Here is a 16,231-nt window from a genome sequence, read left to right as displayed (position 1 = left end):
TTGTTTTGTTTGCTGGTGGTGTTATCTGTGCTTAATTTATTTACCCATGATCGATTTCGATGATTTCAATGAAGTTCGACAACTTTTATGTTTTAATTTACTTTGTTCGTTTAAGATTTTGTTGTGATATTTGCGCGTATATGTGTAAATTTCTATTTCTTCCAGAAGATTCAGTTTCGGTCCCTAAGGTGTTATGTGCAAGATTTCTATGGCGTGTTGAAACTGAATTTCAAATGACAGAGCACAGCAATCAGTCGTCCTTTTCTTGCAGATCTTGAAAGAACTGTGACAGAAGCCCGAACAACAGGAGACTGACGTACTGGAACACGCATTGGTATTATGAAACGATGCACTGATAATGGCTAGGCACTAGCCGAGATCTAGATTTATCAAATAAAAACTGCAAGAAAAGGACGACTGAGTGCTGTGCTCTATCATTTGAAAGTGTTGTAACTGCTTTACGCGGTGATTTTCTGTTCTGATGTGATGACAGATAAATATAGAAAGTGAATTAGAATATAGTAACGTATTACTATCTTTACGACGTTTCTCATCGAGCCATATACGTTATCTCGCATTTCTAGCTGCTTCTCTCACACAAATAATGATAAAAATTCAGAAATTCAGGGTCGCCACCAGCCCAAGCCCTTCCTAATCATTTAGAAAAAAACGGAGCTGGAAAATTATTAGTTTAATTACTTTAACAATTTAATTACAAGTATGCAAAATTATGTAAGTAGCTACATGTCGTGCATGAAGCAACTTTATTAATTTGGGATTGGAAATCGGAGTAAGTGGGTAAGATCAACACCACAGATCTTTCACGTAGATTATTTATTGTATCTAAGTATTTGGTTGCACATACTAACTACACATAACTGATGCCTGACTAGAAATATTTAAGTAAGAATTACGTGAGACTGTAACAGAGCACAATTTAACTACATCAAGAAGAAACACAGAAAACGGGGGTGGGAGACAATGATACTGTCATCTCCTTTTGCATTCATACCATAAGAATATCTCCGTGAGATTCGCATTACGATTCTACGCATGCACTATTCTGGACAGAGGTTTAACCAATGCACGAGGTTGTGCGATAATTATTCAACACACTAACTGCGTCTGCTGCTTGCAAACGGCCGAACTAGAGCACGTGGTGCATTCCAATCAAACTGTTGTGCTGCTTTGTAGAAAGCGCACGAAAGAACAAATATTCTTGCAGAAATTATAGCTGATTAAACAAGCAAACTGTTAAAAAATAGAGCCTATTGCGGTGCCGTGGTGGACCAGAAGGGTCATTGATTACGAAACACGTGGCACGAAATCGACACACAAGGACAAAAGCAACTTCCACAAAATATAAGATTAAAAATCATTAAAATCATACTCGCTTCGACACAGTATTACACTCACGAACAGTTGAAGTGATCGTAACCAGCTTTTCCTAATCAGATTTACCGTTTGAAATTCTACTTCATCGTTGTTCAAAATGAACAAAGTAACTCCCATGAATTTTATCCATAGTGGATGCTGTCGAACTCCGTGACTGTTCCTTTATGGGGTTGTAGAAAAATAACCGCTACCAGTCACAATTAAACATTAAAATTGTGACTGGTAGCGGATATTTTTCTACAACCCCATAAAGTAACTTCCACACCCAAAAATCGCCTATTTAAAGCAATATAATTATAGCACATTCGGAAAAATAAGTCGCTTCACACGCTTCAGTTAAGCTGCTTCCCATCACCCGAAACCCCCCTTAAGAGCTACGATCCGTACTCACCAAGCGTGCACCGAAGAGTGCCGCTTTCTCTTTCGAGATTACCTAGCTCCCCGTGCAGCGGAGGCCTGCAGAGGCCGTCACCAACCTCACACACAAAAACAGCCTTCGACTAAGATGGCTAAATCTCTCTGTTTAGGTATTGGAAACCTAAGTTGGTCATCCTGTGCTCTCCTTCGAACGAGAAGCAACGTCGTCTGCTCCCAGCAGACGATGACCAACTCATCGTTTCCCACAAAACAAAGCAGAAAACCCACATTAAAACACACGTATAATATTCATCAGGCCTTATTTGAGTGCTCAGTCTTTCTGGAAGAGTTCATGAATTGAGCTAAAATCAGGTAGTAACGTGAATAAGTTGTGCCGAATTCGACAAGCGTCTTAATGAAACGACTTCACAGAGACGTTTCAATTTGGTTTCACGAGCACAAATAGGCATAGAAGTGTTCGTCATTTTCAAAATATGTTCTAGTTTTAAATTCTTAATTCGAAAAGTATTTTCTGGTCTTTAAAGCTGATGATGTTTTTTCTACAGCTGAATATGCGTAACACTGACGCGGGACTGCTCTTATGTTGGACACGCTGTATTTTTGTAGTAGACGTTCGCTGTCGCGTCGCAGCGTGAAATTCCATGTCGTGACGTCACAGACCCCGTTCCGTTCCACGTTCGCGCCCGCGTGTCGTGTGACTTGCGCTCGAGGCGTGTGTCGGAAGGGGCCGGCGTCGTGGCGGCTGCGCCGCTCCGGTGCCATCCGGCCGGCGTCTGCATTCCGCAGTCCGGGCGCTCGTGTTTTACGCCTCGCTGCGAGCGTCAGAAGAGCGCGGCCACGAAAAACCGCCGCCGGCTACGCGGCGTGTCGTCGCGTTTTTACGGCGTTTCGGCCGCCAGGCGCTTGTTGCAGGCATGCGACCGTTCTTACCAGCGTACCCAGGGTCTGAGATAGGCGAGACGAAGAGAGAAAGCGAAGCAAAATGTCTCACAAAATACCTTCGATAGTGATAGGAGCTGAAGAGATGGACTGAAATCTTTCCTACGACCATGAATTGATCCCGGGTTTCCTGCGTACTAGTCAGCTGTCCTAACCATTATACACTACCGTAACAGTATGGCTATTGCAGATGCCCTCCCTGACACAAACTACACTCCTGGAAATGGAAAAAAGAACACATTGACACCGGTGTGTCAGACCCACCATACTTGCTCCGGACACTGCGAGAGGGCTGTACAAGCAATGATCACACGCACGGCACAGCGGACACACCAGGAACCGCGGTGTTGGCCGTCGAATGGCGCTAGCTGCGCAGCATTTGTGCACCGCCGCCGTCAGTGTCAGCCAGTTTGCCGTGGCATACGGAGCTCCATCGCAGTCTTTAACACTGGTAGCATGCCGCGACAGCGTGGACGTGAACCGTATGTGCAGCTGACGGACTTTGAGCGAGGGCGTATAGTGGGCATGCGGGAGGCCGGGTGGACGTACCGCCGAATTGCTCAACACGTGGGGCGTGAGGTCTCCACAGTACATCGATGTTGTCGCCAGTGGTCGGCGGAAGGTGCACGTGCCCGTCGACCTGGGACCGGACCGCAGCGACGCACGGATGCACGCCAAGACCGTAGGATCCTACGCAGTGCCGTAGGGGACCGCACCGCCACTTCCCAGCAAATTAGGGACACTGTTGCTCCTGGGGTATCGGCGAGGACCATTCGCAACCGTCTCCATGAAGCTGGGCTACGGTCCCGCACACCGTTAGGCCGTCTTCCGCTCACGTCCCAACATCGTGCAGCCCGCCTCCAGTGGTGTCGCGACAGGCGTGAATGGAGGGACGAATGGAGACGTGTCGTCTTCAGCGATGAGAGTCGCTTCTGCCTTGGTGCCAATGATGGTCGTATGCGTGTTTGGCGCCGTGCAGGTGAGCGCCACAATCAGGACTGCATACGACCGAGGCACACAGGGCCAACACCCGGCATCATGGTGTGGGGAGCGATCTCCTACACTGGCCGTACACCACTGGTGATCGTCGAGGGGACACTGAATAGTGCACGGTACATCCAAACCGTCATCGAACCCATCGTTCTACCATTCCTAGACCGGCAAGGGAACTTGCTGTTCCAACAGGACAATGCACGTCCGCACGTATCCCGTGCCACCCAACGTGCTCTAGAAGGTGTAAGTCAACTACCCTGGCCAGCAAGATCTCCGGATCTGTCCCCCATTGAGCATGTTTGGGACTGGATGAAGCGTCGTCTCACGCGGTCTGCACGTCCAGCACGAACGCTGGTCCAACTGAGGCGCCAGGTGGAAATGGCATGGCAAGCCGTTCCACAGGACTACATCCAGCATCTCTACGATCGTCTCCATGGGAGAATAGCAGCCTGCATTGCTGCGAAAGGTGGATATACACTGTACTAGTGCCGACATTGTGCATGCTCTGTTGCCTGTGTCTATGTGCCTGTGGTTCTGTCAGTGTGATCATGTGATGTATCTGACCCCAGGAATGTGTCAATAAAGTTTCCCCTTCCTGGGACAATGAATTCACGGTGTTCTTATTTCAATTTCCAGGAGTGTACAATGCATCACCTACGCCTGAGGCACAGGCAGAACTTCCCTATCGTGTAAAAAGCTGGGTTGCTATACCAATACCAGAGCCTGGGCGATACTGACGATTTACGAAGGGGTAAAAGAGCTGCAGGTGTGAATTGAAATTTGTCTTAGCGAGCGCATTGGATTACAGTAGTCCAAGCAGCTGTGTCAGTCATACTGCTGCGGTGATGGTTCAAATGGCTCTGAGCACTATGGGACTTAAGGGGCTCCGGAACGCCCTATACTTGCAATGTTAAAATAACGCTTATAAATTACATCTTTCCTCACAAAGTATTTGAGGTAGGAAGTTGAACTTTTTACAGATTATTTATTGGAATATGGGCTACAACTTAACACAGGGATTTTACAAAATTTTAGTTCAGTTATTAAAGATGATTTTTTTCAATTGTAATGAAAATTCACAATATTTTTTTGCAATTTTTTATTTATATATTCAAAAATATACAGTTTTTTGGAAAAAGGCTGTGTTAAATTATGCAGAAGGTACTGTGTAACATTTACTGAAAGTTTGAAACAAATATGTTTGGAAGATCCTTAGAAAACATGTAATTAGTATGAGAAAATAAAAGTTTTGGGAATCGAGCGACAAAGATTGGATTAACTTTTTAGTGCATTCCAGGTCCATAGGATGGATTATCTTCATCCTCTGCAAACTCCTCCTCCAGCTTCCTCTTGTTCCTCCTCCTGTTTACTCTTGCTTGTATTTCTAGACTCTTTACAGCCCTGTCTGCAGCCCGAAGGCGTTCCTTGTCTAAAGCAAGCATCGCTCGTACCATGTTAGAACCTATCTTCATTCCCATATTTCTAAATACCTTGCACCTTACAATGTTGCCATCATTGAAAGTCGCAACAGCATCATACACACCAAAGTGAAGTGTTTCTATTCCAACAAATACAGTCTTGGGGATTCTCGACCATATAACACTATTTACACTTTCATTGGGGTTTTGAGTTTTTCCGTGAATACACTTTTTCAACAGTTCAGGTGCTGCTAAGTCTCTGAAAATAGGTTTTATCACCTCCATTATTGCATGAGGCAGACTATGCTTATGAGTGTACACTTCACCAGTTAGCAATCCTTTGTTATATTTACACCAACTGTCTTCTTCTTTGGGACACAAGCTATGTTGGGGATTTTCATCGGTTGAAGAAGTATGAAAAAAAAAGAGCCCAAACAGCCTTCTTCATTTCGTCGACACTTTGTGTATTTTACCTAATAGCCATTCCATAATAGTTCTGTATTTTGTCAATTACACTGTCAATTAACCTTCCCTTCCCATCCAACCCTTTACCATCACTGAGTTTTTGTTTTTTGTACGAAGCTTTCAGTCGCCGAAGTCTTGTTCCCATTCGCTTCTGTACGTGTCCAATACACTCAAATTTCTGCACTACAACATCATCACCATAGGGCTTCAGTCCTTGAACGTGTTTGAAACTTTTAGAATCACCGTCACCAAGGTAATTAACATATCGCACAGCGCCACAGTGGGTCACGCCCATGTAGAACACATTTCGAAAAAAAAAATTAAAAATAGTTGTAGTCTTCGGAATTGAATAAATTATATATCTATTAAAAGGTAATAGTCTGCAGATTCAGAAAACGCAAAAAAGTAAAAATTGAACTTTTCATGATTTTGAGCCTTTCCGGAGCCCCTTAACATCTGAGGTCATCAGTCCCCTAGACTTAGAACTGCTTGAACCTAACTAACCTAAGGACATCACACACATCCATGCCCGAGGCAGGATTCGAATCTGCGACCGTAGCGGTCACGCGGTTCCAGACTGAAGTGCCTAGAACCGCACGGCCACACCGGCCGGCCGCTTCGGTGATGTAATGGTTAGCATATCGGCCTAGTAGCGGGAGGCCTGGGTCCAAGTCTCAGCTGTGACACAAACTTTAATTCGTTTTTTCAGCTTCTATCGATATCGAAGATAAAGCTGGGACTCATATGTCTCAAGGAAGACGTAATTCCATCAGATTAGTATTGACAAACTATCTTTATCAATCACTAAATATACTACAGCTACCACTTCTGAATAAGCATATCGGACAAAAATTAGACACCCCAATAGAGATCAAGCTAATATCACGTAACACCGTTTCTCAGCTATAGAATGACGTCCATTCGACGAGGAAGATAGCGTACAAGTTTCTTCGATAAATCAGTCAAATCTAAACCCCGTAAATTCAATACCTAGCAATTACAATTACGAACAACTTAAATTGGAAGAAACTCGTAGAAAATGTTTTGGGAAGGCAAACGAAAGACTGTGTTTTATTGGCAGGACACGTAGAAAATGTAACAGATCTACTAAAGAGACTGCCTACACTACGCTTGTCCGTCCTCTTTTAGAATACTCGTGCCCAGTGTGGGATCCTAAATAGATATGATTGACAGAGTACATCGAGAAAGCTGAAAGAAGGGCACCACTTTTCGTATTATCGCGAAATAGGGGAGAGAGTGTCACTGAAATAATACAGGATTTGGGGTGGACATCAATAAAACAGAGGCGTTTGTCGTTTGCGGCAGAATCTTCTCACGAAATTTCAGTCACTTCTTCCTCCGAATGCGAAAATATTTTGTTGACGCTGACGTACATAGGAAGAAACGATCATCATAATAAAATAAGGGAAATCAGAGCTCGCACGGAAAGATATAGGGGTTCGTTTTTCCCGCGTGCTGTTCGAGATCGGAATAATTGAGAATTGTTTCGAAGGTGATTCGATGAACCCTCTGGCAGGCACTTAAGTGTGATTTGCAGAATATCGATGTAGATGTAGATGCAGATATCCCATGTCTGGCGCTGAGCGACTCATTGATGATCGGGCCCCGCTGAGCCACCAAATTGCGGAGACATTCATTGCCACGTTTCACGGCTGCGCTGTTCCAAATACACTCCTGGAAATGGAAAAAAGAACACATTGACACCGGTGTGTCAGACCCACCATACTTGCTCCGGACACTGCGAGAGGGCTGTACAAGCAATGATCACACGCACGGCACAGCGGACACACCAGGAACCGCGGTGTTGGCCGTCGAATGGCGCTAGCTGCGCAGCATTTGTGCACCGCCGCCGTCAGTGTCAGCCAGTTTGCCGTGGCATACGGAGCTCCATCGCAGTCTTTAACACTGGTAGCATGCCGCGACAGCGTGGACGTGAACCGTATGTGCAGCTGACGGACTTTGAGCGAGGGCGTATAGTGGGCATGCGGGAGGCCGGGTGGACGTACCGCCGAATTGCTCAACACGTGGGGCGTGAGGTCTCCACAGTACATCGATGTTGTCGCCAGTGGTCGGCGGAAGGTGCACGTGCCCGTCGACCTGGGACCGGACCGCAGCGACGCACGGATGCACGCCAAGACCGTAGGATCCTACGCAGTGCCGTAGGGGACCGCACCGCCACTTCCCAGCAAATTAGGGACACTGTTGCTCCTGGGGTATCGGCGAGGACCATTCGCAACCGTCTCCATGAAGCTGGGCTACGGTCCCGCACACCGTTAGGCCGTCTTCCGCTCACGTCCCAACATCGTGCAGCCCGCCTCCAGTGGTGTCGCGACAGGCGTGAATGGAGGGACGAATGGAGACGTGTCGTCTTCAGCGATGAGAGTCGCTTCTGCCTTGGTGCCAATGATGGTCGTATGCGTGTTTGGCGCCGTGCAGGTGAGCGCCACAATCAGGACTGCATACGACCGAGGCACACAGGGCCAACACCCGGCATCATGGTGTGGGGAGCGATCTCCTACACTGGCCGTACACCACTGGTGATCGTCGAGGGGACACTGAATAGTGCACGGTACATCCAAACCGTCATCGAACCCATCGTTCTACCATTCCTAGACCGGCAAGGGAACTTGCTGTTCCAACAGGACAATGCACGTCCGCACGTATCCCGTGCCACCCAACGTGCTCTAGAAGGTGTAAGTCAACTACCCTGGCCAGCAAGATCTCCGGATCTGTCCCCCATTGAGCATGTTTGGGACTGGATGAAGCGTCGTCTCACGCGGTCTGCACGTCCAGCACGAACGCTGGTCCAACTGAGGCGCCAGGTGGAAATGGCATGGCAAGCCGTTCCACAGGACTACATCCAGCATCTCTACGATCGTCTCCATGGGAGAATAGCAGCCTGCATTGCTGCGAAAGGTGGATATACACTGTACTAGTGCCGACATTGTGCATGCTCTGTTGCCTGTGTCTATGTGCCTGTGGTTCTGTCAGTGTGATCATGTGATGTATCTGACCCCAGGAATGTGTCAATAAAGTTTCCCCTTCCTGGGACAATGAATTCACGGTGTTCTTATTTCAATTTCCAGGAGTGTACAATGCATCACCTACGCCTGAGGCACAGGCAGAACTTCCCTATCGTGTAAAAAGCTGGGTTGCTATACCAATACCAGAGCCTGGGCGATACTGACGATTTACGAAGGGGTAAAAGAGCTGCAGGTGTGAATTGAAATTTGTCTTAGCGAGCGCATTGGATTACAGTAGTCCAAGCAGCTGTGTCAGTCATACTGCTGCGGTGATGGTTCAAATGGCTCTGAGCACTATGGGACTTAAGGGGCTCCGGAACGCCCTATACTTGCAATGTTAAAATAACGCTTATAAATTACATCTTTCCTCACAAAGTATTTGAGGTAGGAAGTTGAACTTTTTACAGATTATTTATTGGAATATGGGCTACAACTTAACACAGGGATTTTACAAAATTTTAGTTCAGTTATTAAAGATGATTTTTTTCAATTGTAATGAAAATTCACAATATTTTTTTGCAATTTTTTATTTATATATTCAAAAATATACAGTTTTTTGGAAAAAGGCTGTGTTAAATTATGCAGAAGGTACTGTGTAACATTTACTGAAAGTTTGAAACAAATATGTTTGGAAGATCCTTAGAAAACATGTAATTAGTATGAGAAAATAAAAGTTTTGGGAATCGAGCGACAAAGATTGGATTAACTTTTTAGTGCATTCCAGGTCCATAGGATGGATTATCTTCATCCTCTGCAAACTCCTCCTCCAGCTTCCTCTTGTTCCTCCTCCTGTTTACTCTTGCTTGTATTTCTAGACTCTTTACAGCCCTGTCTGCAGCCCGAAGGCGTTCCTTGTCTAAAGCAAGCATCGCTCGTACCATGTTAGAACCTATCTTCATTCCCATATTTCTAAATACCTTGCACCTTACAATGTTGCCATCATTGAAAGTCGCAACAGCATCATACACACCAAAGTGAAGTGTTTCTATTCCAACAAATACAGTCTTGGGGATTCTCGACCATATAACACTATTTACACTTTCATTGGGGTTTTGAGTTTTTCCGTGAATACACTTTTTCAACAGTTCAGGTGCTGCTAAGTCTCTGAAAATAGGTTTTATCACCTCCATTATTGCATGAGGCAGACTATGCTTATGAGTGTACACTTCACCAGTTAGCAATCCTTTGTTATATTTACACCAACTGTCTTCTTCTTTGGGACACAAGCTATGTTGGGGATTTTCATCGGTTGAAGAAGTATGAAAAAAAAAGAGCCCAAACAGCCTTCTTCATTTCGTCGACACTTTGTGTATTTTACCTAATAGCCATTCCATAATAGTTCTGTATTTTGTCAATTACACTGTCAATTAACCTTCCCTTCCCATCCAACCCTTTACCATCACTGAGTTTTTGTTTTTTGTACGAAGCTTTCAGTCGCCGAAGTCTTGTTCCCATTCGCTTCTGTACGTGTCCAATACACTCAAATTTCTGCACTACAACATCATCACCATAGGGCTTCAGTCCTTGAACGTGTTTGAAACTTTTAGAATCACCGTCACCAAGGTAATTAACATATCGCACAGCGCCACAGTGGGTCACGCCCATGTAGAACACATTTCGAAAAAAAAAATTAAAAATAGTTGTAGTCTTCGGAATTGAATAAATTATATATCTATTAAAAGGTAATAGTCTGCAGATTCAGAAAACGCAAAAAAGTAAAAATTGAACTTTTCATGATTTTGAGCCTTTCCGGAGCCCCTTAACATCTGAGGTCATCAGTCCCCTAGACTTAGAACTGCTTGAACCTAACTAACCTAAGGACATCACACACATCCATGCCCGAGGCAGGATTCGAATCTGCGACCGTAGCGGTCACGCGGTTCCAGACTGAAGTGCCTAGAACCGCACGGCCACACCGGCCGGCCGCTTCGGTGATGTAATGGTTAGCATATCGGCCTAGTAGCGGGAGGCCTGGGTCCAAGTCTCAGCTGTGACACAAACTTTAATTCGTTTTTTCAGCTTCTATCGATATCGAAGATAAAGCTGGGACTCATATGTCTCAAGGAAGACGTAATTCCATCAGATTAGTATTGACAAACTATCTTTATCAATCACTAAATATACTACAGCTACCACTTCTGAATAAGCATATCGGACAAAAATTAGACACCCCAATAGAGATCAAGCTAATATCACGTAACACCGTTTCTCAGCTATAGAATGACGTCCATTCGACGAGGAAGATAGCGTACAAGTTTCTTCGATAAATCAGTCAAATCTAAACCCCGTAAATTCAATACCTAGCAATTACAATTACGAACAACTTAAATTGGAAGAAACTCGTAGAAAATGTTTTGGGAAGGCAAACGAAAGACTGTGTTTTATTGGCAGGACACGTAGAAAATGTAACAGATCTACTAAAGAGACTGCCTACACTACGCTTGTCCGTCCTCTTTTAGAATACTCGTGCCCAGTGTGGGATCCTAAATAGATATGATTGACAGAGTACATCGAGAAAGCTGAAAGAAGGGCACCACTTTTCGTATTATCGCGAAATAGGGGAGAGAGTGTCACTGAAATAATACAGGATTTGGGGTGGACATCAATAAAACAGAGGCGTTTGTCGTTTGCGGCAGAATCTTCTCACGAAATTTCAGTCACTTCTTCCTCCGAATGCGAAAATATTTTGTTGACGCTGACGTACATAGGAAGAAACGATCATCATAATAAAATAAGGGAAATCAGAGCTCGCACGGAAAGATATAGGGGTTCGTTTTTCCCGCGTGCTGTTCGAGATCGGAATAATTGAGAATTGTTTCGAAGGTGATTCGATGAACCCTCTGGCAGGCACTTAAGTGTGATTTGCAGAATATCGATGTAGATGTAGATGCAGATATCCCATGTCTGGCGCTGAGCGACTCATTGATGATCGGGCCCCGCTGAGCCACCAAATTGCGGAGACATTCATTGCCACGTTTCACGGCTGCGCTGTTCCAAATACACTCCTGGAAATGGAAAAAAGAACACATTGACACCGGTGTGTCAGACCCACCATACTTGCTCCGGACACTGCGAGAGGGCTGTACAAGCAATGATCACACGCACGGCACAGCGGACACACCAGGAACCGCGGTGTTGGCCGTCGAATGGCGCTAGCTGCGCAGCATTTGTGCACCGCCGCCGTCAGTGTCAGCCAGTTTGCCGTGGCATACGGAGCTCCATCGCAGTCTTTAACACTGGTAGCATGCCGCGACAGCGTGGACGTGAACCGTATGTGCAGCTGACGGACTTTGAGCGAGGGCGTATAGTGGGCATGCGGGAGGCCGGGTGGACGTACCGCCGAATTGCTCAACACGTGGGGCGTGAGGTCTCCACAGTACATCGATGTTGTCGCCAGTGGTCGGCGGAAGGTGCACGTGCCCGTCGACCTGGGACCGGACCGCAGCGACGCACGGATGCACGCCAAGACCGTAGGATCCTACGCAGTGCCGTAGGGGACCGCACCGCCATTTCCCAGCAAATTAGGGACACTGTTGCTCCTGGGGTATCGGTGAGGACCACTCGCAACCGTCTCCATGAAGCTGGGCTACGGTCCCGCACACCGTTAGGCCGTCTTCCGCTCACGCCCCAACATCGTGCAGCCCGCCTCCAGTGGTGTCGCGACAGGCGTGAATGGAGGGACGAATGGAGACGTGTCGTCTTCAGCGATGAGAGTCGCTTCTGCCTTGGTGCCAATGATGGTCGTATGCGTGTTTGGCGCCGTGCAGGTGAGCGCCACAATCAGGACTGCATACGACCGAGGCACACAGGGCCAACACCCGGCATCATGGTGTGGGGAGCGATCTCCTACACTGGCCATACACCACTGGTGATCGTCGAGGGGACACTGAATAGTGCACGGTACATCCAAACCGTCATCGAACCCATCGTTCTACCATTCCTAGACCGGCAAGGGAACTTGCTGTTCCAACAGGACAATGCACGTCCGCATGTATCCCGTGCCACCCAACGTGCTCTAGAAGGTGTAAGTCAACTACCCTGGCCAGCAAGATCTCCGGATCTGTCCCCCATTGAGCATGTTTGGGACTGGATGAAGCGTCGTCTCACGCGGTCTGCACGTCCAGCACGAACGCTGGTCCAACTGAGGCGCCAGGTGGAAATGGCATGGCAAGCCGTTCCACAGGACTACATCCAGCATCTCTACGATCGTCTCCATGGGAGAATAGCAGCCTGCATTGCTGCGAAAGGTGGATATACACTGTACTAGTGCCGACATTGTGCATGCTCTGTTGCCTGTGTCTATGTGCCTGTGGTTCTGTCAGTGTGATCATGTGATGTATCTGACCCCAGGAATGTGTCAATAAAGTTTCCCCTTCCTGGGACAATGAATTCACGGTGTTCTTATTTCAATTTCCAGGAGTGTAGTATCATGAGTGATTTAGCGGACCTGCCTAGATGCGACAGCGTTCTTAAGCCCTGTAAACATGGTTGTTGTCGTCTTGGAAGACGGGAGTGTCCACAGCACACTCATCATAAAGGAATACGGAATGGACAAGAACTAGTCATAGAGAAGGTTGGAATAAACTCCCTGGGTCATGTTCGCGATAACCTAAGTACAAATCGTGGCACGAGAAACATGCAAAACATCCCACAACCACCATCGGCCAGAACTCCAGCCTCCACACACTGCGGGTAAAAACCTTACAAGGCTGTCGGGTTTTCCACCCCTCGAATCACTCGAAACAACAAGCAGAATCGCGATTCATCGGAGCAGACGCCACGTCTCTTGACAGCTACTGTCCAGTTTCCAAGGTGGTTGACCCGTTAAAGACGTGCAGTTTAAGCAGCTTTTAGCTTCACAATGTTCGCTCGCAGACTGCTTGAGCCGGATCAGCATTCATTTACAGCAGCACTTCCTGTCAGGTAAGAAACCGATTGTCGCCGACAGGTCTTGAGACTCGTTTGTTTTTCACAGACACTGTTCTTACGCCGTGTTACATCGCTGCAGGTGGTACAACATTCCTTGTAGACATACTGGACGGTCTACATCTATATCTACATGGATACTCTGCAAATCACATTTAAGTGCGTGGCAGAGAGTTCATCGAAACACCTTCACAAATCTCTAGTATTCCAAACTCGTATAGCGCGCGGAAAGAATTAACTCCTATATCTTTCCGTACGAGCTCTGATTTCCCTCATTTTATCGTGGTGATCGTTTCTCCGTATGCAGGTCGGTGCAAACAAAATATTTTCGCATTCGAAGGAGAGAGTTGGTTATTGGAATTTCGTGAGAAGATTCCTTCGCAACGAAAAACCCCTTTCTTTTAATGATGTTGTTGTTGTTGTTGTTGTTGTGGCCTTCAGTCCTGAGGCTGGTTTGATGCAGCTCTCCGTGCTACTCTATCCTGTGCAAGTTTCTTCATCTCCCAGTACCTACTGCAACCTACATCCTTCTGAATCTGCTTGATGTATTCATCTCTTGGTCTGCCTCTACGATTTTTACCCTCCTCGCTGCCCTCCAATACTAAATTGGTGATCCCTTGATGCCTCAGAACATGTCCTACCAACCGATCCCTTCTTCTAGTCATGTTGTGCCACAAACGTCTCTTCTCCCCAATCCTATTCAACACCTCCTCATTAGTTATGTGATCTACCCATCTAATCTTCAGCATTCTTCTGTAGCACCACATTTCGAAAGCTCCTATTCTCTTCTTGTCTAAACTATTTATCGTCCATGTTTCACTTCCATACATGGCTACACTCCATACAAATACTTTCAGAAATGACTTCCTGACACTTAAATCAACACTCGATGTTAACAAATTTCTCTTCTTCAGAAACGCTTTCCAGCCCAAATCCTGTATCATTTCTGTAACACTCTCTCCAACATTTCGCGATAATAGAAAACGTGCTGCCCTTCTTTGAACTCTTTCGATGTTCTCCGTCAGTCCTATCTGATAAGGATCCCACAGCGCGCAGCAGCATTCTAAAAGAGGACGGACAAGCGTAGTGTAGGCAGTCTCCTTAGTAGGGCTGTTAATTTTCCAAGTGTCCTGCCAATAAAACGCAGTCTTTGGTTAGTCTTCCCCACAACATTTTCTATGTGTTCCTTCCGATTTAAGTTGTTCGTAATTGTAATACCTAGGTATTTAGTTGAATTTACGGCTTTTAGATTAGACTGATTTATCGTGTAACCGAAGTTTAACGAATTCCATTTAGCACTCATGTGGATGTCCTCACACTTTTCGTTATTTGGGTTCAACTGCCAATTTTCGCACCATTCATATATCTTCGAAAAATCGTTTTGCAATTTGTCTTGATCTTCTGATGACTTTATTAGCCGATGAACGACAGCGTCATCTGCAAACAATCTAATACGGCTGCTCAGATTGTCTCCCAAATCGTTTATATAGATAAGGAACAGCAAAGGGCTTATAACACTACCTTGGAGAACGCCAGAAATCACTTCTGTTTTACTCGATGACTTTCCGTCAATTACTACGAACTGTGACCTCTCTGACAAGAAATCAAAAATCCAGACACATAACTGAGACGATATTCCATAAGCACGCAAGCCGCTTGCGTGGTACAGTGTCAAAAGCCTTAAGGAAATCCACGAATACGGAATCGATCTGAAATCCCTTGTCAGTAGCACTCAACACTTCATGTTAATAAAGAGCTAGTTGTGTTTCACTGAAGCTATGTTTTCTAAACCCATGTTGACTGTGAGTCAATAGACAGTTTTCTTCGGGGTAATTCATAATGTTTGAACACAATATGTGTTCCAAGATCCTTCTCCATATCGACGTTAACGATGTGGGCCTGTAATTTAGTGGATTACTCCTACTACCTTTCTTGGATATTGGTGTGACCTGTGCAACTTTCCAGCCTTTGGGTACGAATCTTTCGTCGAGCGAACGGTTGTATATGATTGTGAAGTATGGAGCTAATGCATCAGCATACTTCCAAAGGTACCTAATTGGTATACTGTCTGGACCAGAAGACTTGCTTTTATTACTCCGAGGATATTTACTTCTACGTTATTCACGTTGGCAGCTGTTCTCGATTCGAATTCTGGAATATTTACTTCGTCTTCTTTTGTGAACGCATTTCGGAAGGCCGTGTTTAGTAACTCTTCTTTGGCACCACAGTCTTCGATAGTATCTCCATTGCTATCACGCAAAGAAGGCACTGATTGTTTCTTACCGCTAACATACTTCACATACGACCAGGATCTCTTTGGATTTTCTGCCAGGTTTCGAGACAGTCCGCGGTTTTATTTTATTTATTTAGCGTATGGCTCATAACATCACAGTAAAAATTACAGAAACAACACGATTAAAAAAAATCACATATGTATAAACAGAGCAATAAATAACAGTTTGTATATAAGGACACCGCCAATTGTAACGTTACACTCACAGAAGACCAGTCACAAGCAGACGTCCAGCTTAGAAGTCCGCGGTAATACAGCAATAAATGGCGCAGCTTAATTCACGGTGCGGTCATGGGCGCGTCCAAACCCTACAGCGCCTTTGAAGCATTCTATCGCTCCTTATTGTCGCGACCGACTGCAACAATCACACCGCTTCACTG

The sequence above is a fragment of the Schistocerca cancellata genome, chromosome 2 (assembly GCF_023864275.1).
Source record: "Schistocerca cancellata isolate TAMUIC-IGC-003103 chromosome 2, iqSchCanc2.1, whole genome shotgun sequence".
NCBI lineage: Eukaryota > Metazoa > Arthropoda > Insecta > Orthoptera > Acrididae > Schistocerca > Schistocerca cancellata.
The sequence above is the reverse complement of the archived record's forward strand: the minus strand, read 5'-3'. Positions refer to the sequence as shown.